Here is a 9,648-nt window from a genome sequence, read left to right as displayed (position 1 = left end):
CGGTGTGTTTGTTGAGAGTGATGAATTGTGGGTTTATGATCAAGTCTATCTATGAATAATATTTGAATCTTCCCTGAATTCTTTTATGTATGATTGGTTATCTTTGCAAGTCTCTTCGAATTATCAGTTTGGTTTGGCCTACTAGATTGATCTTTCTTGCAATGGGAGAAGTGCTTAGCTTTGGGTTCAATCTTGCGGTGTCCTTTCCCGGTGACAGTAAGGGAAACAAGGCACGTATTGTATTGTTGCCATTGAGGATAACAAGATGGGGTTTTCTTCATATTGCATGAGTCTATCCCTCTACATCATGTTATCTTGCTTAAGGCATTACTCTGTTTTTAACTTAATACTCAAGATGCATGCTGGATAGCGGTCGATGAGTGGAGTAATAGTAGTAGATGCAGGCAGGATTCGGCCTACTTGTCTCGGACGTGATGCCTATATACATGATCATACCTAGATATTCTCATAACTATGCTCAATTCTGTCAATTGCTCAACAGTAATTTGTTCACCCACCGTAGAATACTTATGCTCTCGAGAGAAGCCACTAGTGAAACCTATGGCCCCCGGGTCTATCTTTATCATATTGATCGCCTACTACTTAGTTATTTCCTTTGCTATTTACTTTGCCTTTATTTTACTTTGTATCTTTTATCATAAAAATACCAAAAATATTATCTTATCATATCTATCAGATCTCACTCTCATAAGTGGCCTTATAGGGATTGACAACCCCTATTTGCGTTGGTTGCGAGGATTTATTTTTTTGTGCAGGTACGAGGGACTCGCGCGTAGCCTCCTACTGGATTGATACCTTGGTTCTCAAAAACTGAGGGAAATACTGATGCTACTTTGCTGCATCATCCCTTCCTCTTCGGGGAAAACCAACGCAGTGCTCAAGAGGTAGCACGCACACAACCAGGATCAAGAGAATTAAACCATATCCTAGCATCACCCTTTAATGAGAATGGAAATATTTTAAGGATATAAAAGTAGCGAGTTCTCTCATCTGTTGTGAACAGGGTGGCTATATCATTTAATTTAGTGAGATGTGCCACAACAGTTTCAGATTCATAGCCATGAAAAGGATCAGATTCAACCAAAATAATTATATCAGGATCAACAGAGAATTCATAATCCTTATCGGTAACACAGATAGGTGAAGTAGCAAAAGCAGGGTCAGGTTTCATTGTAGCATTTAGAGATTTCTTATTCCATTTAGCTAATAACCTCTTGAGTTTGTATCTATCTTTGCAAGCTAAAATAGCTAAAGAAGCTTCTTTATCAAAAACATAACCCTCGGGAATAACAGGAAAGTCTTCATCATCAATTTCATCAGTATTATCAGATTCAATATTTTCAATCTCTCTAGCCCTAGCAAGTAGACAGAGGTCATCTGACTGATAGCAGAGTGTTTCAGCAGAGCCATCAGAGCCGCAGTGATTCCTACCAACTTCAAGCTGGCGACTGGAGTCAGCAAGTTCACTGGTGAGTCCAAGCCTGATACTTGGCTTGAGGATTACCGAGTGGCTGTACAAATTGGTGGCGGCAATGATGAAGTATCCACGAAGCATCTTCCTCTGATGTTGGAAGGATCGGCCAGAGCATGGTTGACTCAGTTAGCACCAGGAGTATATTCAGCTAGGAAGAACTTGCCCGAGTGTTTGTCAAAATTTTTGAGGGTACTTGCAAGCAGCCAGCAGGATTAACGGAATTGCACCATTGCGTGCAAAAACCGAGTGAGACTTTGAGAGATTACATTCAAAGGTGGACCACTCTGCACCACACAGTGGAAAATGTGTTCCACCATCAAGCAGTTTGCGCTTTCAAAGAAGGCGTCAAAAATCGAGAGCTGGTCCTAAAATTTGGTCGGACAGGAGATATGTCTCTGACTCGAATGATGGAAATAGGCACTCGGTATGCTAACGGAGAAGAGGAGGATCGGCTCCGCAGTGGAAAGAGTAAACCAGTCGGTCAGGACACCGGTGGAGGCAATTCCAATCGGAAATAGAAGCGTAAAGCTGAACTTGAGGACCTAGTGAAACTTCAGCAGTGATTCAAGGAAAGTTTAAAGGGAAATTGAAGGGGCCCTGGACCCCTAAGAAAGTAAAAGATGCAGCAGGTAACGATGTAATGGATTTGCCATGTCACATTCACACCAAGAAAGTCGAAGAAGGCAATCTGATTTATCCCAAGCATACCACTCGACAGTGTCGAGTTCTGATCGAGCAATTACGAGAGAAACAAACTCATGAGAAGGAAATGGAATCTGACAAGGATGAAGACAAAGAAGAAGATGATGGTTTTCATGATATCAATTCCACCCTAATGATTTTTGCTGACGTTGAGAGCAAAAGTCGACTGAAAGTAATCAACAGAGAGGTGAATATGGTTGCTTCGGCAATGACAACATACCTGAAGTGGTCACCAACGGCCATCACATTCGACCAGTACGATCATCCTGCTTGCATAGCCACTCCTAGGAGGCAAGCGTTGGTGGTCGACCCAGTTGTTGGAGGCACTAGACTGACCAAAGTGCTAATGGATGGTGGTAGTGGCCTGAATATCCTTTATGCTGAAACCTTAAAGGGGATGGGCATTCCGTTGTCCAAACTCAGTGAGAGCAATATGAGCTTTCACGGCGTCATCCATGGCAAGAAAGCTGAATCAATCGGCTAGATAACCCTTGACGTGGTTTTTGGCGATTCAAAGAATTACCATAAGGAAAAGTTGACATTTGAAGTAGTGGATTTCCAGAGTGCTTATCATACTATTCTGGGAAGGCCTGCATACACACGTTTTATGGCCCGACCATGTTACGTGTATCTCAAGTTGAAAATGCCTGGTCCCAGAGGAGTGATCACGGTCACTGGCAATTGGCAGAAGGCGGAGGAATGCTTCCAGAAGGGTTCCAAAATTGCCGATGCACAAATGGTAGCAGTTGAAATGCAAGAGTATCAGAAAAATGCAGATCCGAGTGATTTGCTGTGAGCAAAGAAGCCTGCCACAGATTCTGCATTTTAGTCATCCGGAGAAACGAAACCGATTCATATTCACGTGACCGATCCTAATGCTGCTCCTACTCATATCTCAACTTCACTCGACAACAAATAGGAAGAAGCGCTCATCTAGTTCCTCCGTGAGAACTGGGACATCTTTGCATGGAAACCTTCTGACATGTCGGGTGTACACAGGGGACTGCCTGAGCATCGTTTGTGAGTCGACACGAAAGTGAAGCTAGTCAAGGAACATCTTAGACAGTCTGCCGTATAGAAGAGAAAAGCAATTGGCAAGGAAGTGGCTCGGCTCCTAGCAGCTGAGTTCATCCAAGAGATTTATCACTCTGAGTGGCTTGCCAATGTTGTCATGGTCACCAAGAAGGACGATTCACTTCGTATGTGCATTGACTTCAAGCATATCAGTCGGGCCTGCCCGAAAGATCATTTTCCTCTCCCCCGTATTGATCAAATCCTCGACTCGACTGCGGGGTGTGAGTGTTTGTCTTTTCTAGACGCCTATTCCGGGTATCACCAGATCCGACTGTATGGACCCGATGAGATAAAAACAGCTTTCATCACTCCATTCATGTGCTTTTGATTATGTCACCATGCCATTCGGTCTCAAGAATGCTGGAGCTACGTTCATGAGGATGATTCAGAAGTGTCTGCTCGCCCAAATCAGTTGGAATGTGGAAGCATACATGGATCACATTATGGTCAAGTCGCGTAAGGGTTCCGACCTACTAGCTGACCGTGCTGAAACCTTTGCCAACCTGAGAAGATATGCTATCAGTCTTAAGCCATCAAAGTGCACATTCGGAGTTCCTGGCGGACAGTTACTCGGCTTCCTCGTTTCCGAACGAGGGATTGGCGCAAACCCAGAAAAAGTTGGTGCCATACTCCAGATGAAGCGCCTTGTGCGTGTGCATGATGTCCAGAAGCTTACTGGTTGTTTGGCCGCCTTGAGTCTATTCATTTCTCGCCTCGGTGAAAAGGCATTGCCTATTTACCGACCGATGAAGAAATCTGACAAGTTCGAGTGGACTCCTGAAGCTGATGCAACATTTGCAGAACTCAAAGACCTACTTTCCACCCAGCCGGTGCTCGCTGCCCCAATCATCAAAGAGCGTTTGCTGCTTTATATTGCAGCCACTGGACAAGTTATCAGTATAGTACTCACGGTCGAGCGGGAAGAAGAAGGAAAAGCCTATAAAGTTCAGCGCCCAGTATACTATGTTTCTGAAGTTCTGACTCCATCCAAGCAAAGATATCCACATTATCAGAAGCTTGTTTATGGGATTTACATGACCACAAAGAAGGTTGCACATTATTTCTCTGATCACTCCATTACAGTCGTCAGCGACGCACCATTGTCAGAAATTCTGAACAACAGAGATGCAACTGGTCAAGTGGCAAAATGGGCGATTGAACTCCTTCCCTTGGATATCAAGTTTGAGGCAAAGAAGGCTATCAAGTCCTAGGCAATAGCAGATTTCCTTGCCGAGTGGATCAAACAACAACTGCCGACTCAGATTCACTCGGACCATTGGACCATGTTCTTTGATGGATCTAAGATGCTGAATGGTTCTGGTGCTGGGGTAGTATTGGTATCCCTCCGAGGCGACAAGCTCCGCTATGTTCTCCAGATTCATTTTGATTCCTCCAACAATGAAGCTGAATATGAGGCACTTTTGTACGGGTTGCGTATGGCCATTTCACTCGGCGTCTGTCGCCTCATGGTCTACGGTGACTCAGATTTGGTGGTTAATCAAGTAATGAAGGAGTGGGACATCAGAAGCCCGGCTATGACTGGCTATTGTAATGCATTGAGAAAGTTAGAAAAGAAGTTTGAAGGTTTAGAGCTCCATCACATACCCCGACTGAAAAATCAAGCAGCGGATGATTTGGCGAAGATAGGTTCCAAGAGGGAAGCCATTCCCAGTAATGTGTTTTTGGAACATATTCATACACCTTCAGTCCTGGAAGATCCTTTCACTGAAGTGCCCCCACAACCAAAGAGCACCACTGATCCGACTGAAGTTGAAGGCCCGGCCGTGGTCGACTTGATCATGGAGGTTTTCGTCATCACTCCTGACTGGACAGTGCCGTACATTGCGTACATTCTTAGGAAGGAACTCCCAGAGGACGAAGAAGAGGCCCGACAGATCGTCCGCCGATCCAAAGCTTTTACTGTGATAAGAGGGCATCTGTTTAGAGAAAGTGTAACTAGAGTCAGCCAGAAATGCATAGCACCAGAAGAAGGTCGAGTGATCCTCAACAGCATCCACTCGGGGACTTGTGGTCACCATGCGTCCTCTCGGACCATTGTGGCCAAAGCATAGCGAGCGGGATTTTATTGGCCACGGGCAAATGAGATGGCACAAGAAATAGTCGACAGATGTGAAGGTTGCCAGTTTTATTCCAACATGTCTCACAAGCCTGCGTCGGCCCTGAAGACCATTCCACTCATCTGGCCCTTCTCTGTTTGGGGTTTGGACATGGTTGGACCCCTGAGAACGGGTAGCATCAGCTTCACTCATGTACTCGTGGGAGTCGACAAGTTCACCAAATGGATTGAAGCCAAACCTATCAAAAGTCTTGAAGCCAGTACTGCGGTCAGTTTCATCAGAGAGTTAACATTCAGATATGGTGTTCCGCACAGCATCATCACTGACAATGGGTCGAACTTCGATTCTGATGAGTTCAAAGCCTTCTACGCTTCCCAAGGCACTCGAGTCGACTATGCTTCAGTCGCCCATACCCAGTCGAATGGACAAGCCGAAAGAGCAAACGGATTGATTCTCAAAGGACTAAAACCCTGACTGATGCGTGATCTCAAGCACGTGGCAGGCGCCTGGGTCGATGAACTTCCATCGGTGCTTTGGGGTTTGAGGACAACTCCTAATCGATCGACTGGCTGAACTCCATTCTTCTTGGTCTATGGAGCTAAAGCTATACTTTCGAGTGACTTGCTTCACAATGCACACAGAGTCGACCTTTTCTCAGAAGATGAAGTAGAACAGGCTCGACAAGACGCATATGATCTCCTGGAAGAGGAAAGAGAGATGGCCCTGATCCGGTTGACCATTTATCAGCAAGACATGGGTCGATTCCACACCAGAAACGTGAGGGGTCGAGCATTTCAAGAAGGAGACTTGGTTCTTTGAGTGGATCAGCAGAAACCACACAAGCTCGCCCCTACTTCGGAAGGCCCCTTCATTATCACCAGAGTGCTCCACAATGGAGCATACCACTTATACAATGTCGAGCACAAGAAAGACAAGCCACGCGCTTGGAATGTGGACCTAGTCCGCCCCTTTTACACTTAAGCATTCAGACTGTTGAGATGTAATAAGAAATACCCTTTAGTTTGATTATCAAAGACACAGTTTTACAGTTTCTTAAATGATTGTTGTTCCTTTTTTATATGTTCTAAATCCCCCAGTGGGGGCCTTAGATGTGAAACCGTTTCGCCTAAGTTTTAAAAAATCTTACCGAGTGGTGAGCAACCCTCTCACTCGGAGGCTTAGCTGTGAATCCGTTTCGCCTAAGTTTGAAAAATCCTACCGAGGGATGAGCAAGCCTCTCACTCGGAGGCTTAGGTGCGAATCCATTTCGCCTAAGTTTGAAAAATCTTACCGGGTGATGAGCAAGCCTCTCGCTCGGAGGCTTAGCTGCGAATCCATCTCGCCTAAGTTTGAAAAATCCTACCGAGTGATGAGTGATGTCTACTACACAACCTTCTTCTTGTAGACATTGTTGGGCCTCCAAGTGCAGAGGTTTGTAGGAAAGTAGCAAATTTCCCTCAAGTGGATGACCTAAGGTTTATCAATCCATAGGAGGCGTAGGATGAAGATGGTCTCTCTCAAGCAACCCTGCAACCAAATAACCAAGAGTCTCTTGTGTCCCCAACACACCCAGTACAATGGTCAATTTTATAGGTGCACTAGTTCGGCGAAGAGATAGTGAAACAAGTGGTATATGGATAGTAGATAAAGGTATTTGTAATCTGAAATAATAAAAATAGCAAGGTAGCAAGTGATAAAAGTGAGCGTAAACGGTATTGCAATGATAGGAAATAAGGCCTAGGGTTCATACTTTCACTAGTGTAAGTCCTCTCAACAATACTAACATAATTGGATGACATAACTATCCCTCAACATGCAACAAAGAGTCACTCCAAAGTCACTAATAGCGGAGAAAAAACAAAGAGATTATGGTAGGGTACGAAACCACCTCAAAGTTATTCTTTCCAATCAATCCGTTGGGCTATTCCTATAAGTGTCCCAAACAGCCCTAGAGTTCGTACTAGAATAACACCTTAAGATACAAATCAACCAAAACCCTAATGTTACCTAGATACTCCAATGTCACCTCAAGTATCCGTGGGTATGATCATACGATATGCATCACACAATCTCATATTCATCTATTCAACCAACACATAGAACCTCAAAGAGTGCCCCAAAGTTTCTACCGGAGAATCACAACGAAAACGTGTGCCAACCCCTATGCATAGGTTCATGGGCGGAACCCGCAAGTTGGTCACCAAAATATACATCAAGTGAATCACATGATATCCCATTGTCACCATAGATATCCACGGCAGGACATACATCAAGTGTTCTCAAATCTTTAAAGACTCAATCCGATAAGATAACTTCAAAGGGGAAACTCAATTCATTACAAGAGAGTAGAGGGGGGGAGAAAACATCATAGGATCCAACTATAATAGCAAAGCTCGCGATACATCAATATCGTATCATCTCAAGAACATGAGAGAGAGAGAGAGAGATCAAACACTTAGCTACTGGTACATACCCTCAGCCCCGAGGGATAACTACTCCCTCCTCATCACGGAGAGCACCGGGATGATAAAGATGGCCACCGGGGAAGGATTGCCCCCTCCGGCAGGGTGCTAGAACGGGTCTAGATTGGTTTTCGGTGGCTACGGAGGCTTCTGGCAGCGGAACTCCCAATCTATTGTGCATTCTGGAAGTTTTAGGATACGTAGGTATATATGGGTGAAAGAGATACATCAGGAGACCGAAGGGGGGGGCACGAGGCGGGGGGCGCCCCCTAGGGGGGTGGGCGCGCCCCCACCCTCGTGGGCACCTCCCTTCTTTCCTGACGTGCACTCCAAGCTTTTTCAGTAGCTTTCCTTCCAAAAATAACTTCTCCAGATTTCGTTCCGTTTCGACTCCGTTTGATATTCCTTTTCTTCGAAACATTGAAATAGGCAAAAAAAAACATCAATTCTGGGCTGGGCCTCCGGTTAATAGGTTAGTCCCAAAAATAATATAAAAGTGGATAATAAAGCCCAATATTGCCCAAAATAGTAGATAACATAGCATGGAGCAATCAAAAATTGTAGATACGTTGGAGACGTATCAAGCATCCCCAAGCTTAATTCCTGCTCGTCCTCGAGTAGGTAAATGATAAAAACAGAATTTTTGATGCGGAGTGCTAATTGGCATAATTTCAATGTAATTCTTCTTAATTGTGGTATGAATATTCAGATCTGAAAGATTCAAGACAAAAGTTTAATATTGACATAAAAATGATAATATTTCAAGCATATTAACAAAGCAATTATGTCTTCTCAAAATAACATGGCTAAAGAGAGTTATCCCTACAAAATCATATAGTCTGGCTATGCTCTATCTTCACCACACAAAATATTTAAATCTTGCACAACCCCGATGACAAGCCAAGCAATTGTTTCATACTTTTGATGTTCTCAAACTTTTTCAATCTTCACGCAATACATGAGCGTGAGCCATGGATATAGCACTATAGGTGGAATAGAGTGGTGGTTGTGGAGAAGACAAAAAGGGAGAAGATAGTCTCACATCAACTAGGCGTATCATCGGGCTATGGAGATGCCCATCAATAGATATCAATGTGAGCGAGTAGGAATTGCCATGCAACGGATGCACTAGAGCTATAAGTTTATGAAAGCTCAAAAGAAACTAAGTGGGTGTGCATCCAACTTGCTTGCTCATGAAGACCTAGGGCATTTTGAGGAAGCCCATCATTGGAATATACAAGCCAAGTTCTATAATGTAAAATTCCCACTAGTATATGAAAGTGACAACATAGGAGACTCTCTATCATGAAGATCATGGTGCTACTTTGAAGCACAAGTGTGGTAAAAGGATAGTAGCATTGTCCCTTCTCTCTTTTTCTCTCATTTTTTGGTCCTTCTCTTTTTTTATGGCCTCTTTTTTTTATTTGGGCTTCTTTGGCCTCTTTTATTTATTTATTTTCGTCCGGAGTCTCATCCCGACTTATGGGGGAATCATAGTCTCCATCATCCTTTTCTCACTGGGACAATGCTCTAATAATGATTATCATCACACTTTTATTTACTTACAACTCAAGAATTACAACTCGATACTTAGAACAAGATATGACTCTATATGAATGCCTCCGGCAGTGTACCGGGATGTGCAATGACTCATGAGTGACATGTATGGAAGAATTATGAACGGTGGCCTTGCCACGTATATGATGTCAACTACATGATCATGCAAAGCAATATGACAATGATGAAGCGTGTCATAATAATGGAACAGTGGAAAGTTGCATGGCAATATATCTCGGAATGGCTATGGAAATGCCATAATAGGTAGGTATGGTGGCTG

The sequence above is a fragment of the Triticum urartu genome, chromosome 5 (genome assembly GCF_003073215.2).
Source record: "Triticum urartu cultivar G1812 chromosome 5, Tu2.1, whole genome shotgun sequence".
NCBI lineage: Eukaryota > Viridiplantae > Streptophyta > Magnoliopsida > Poales > Poaceae > Triticum > Triticum urartu.
The sequence above is the reverse complement of the archived record's forward strand: the minus strand, read 5'-3'. Positions refer to the sequence as shown.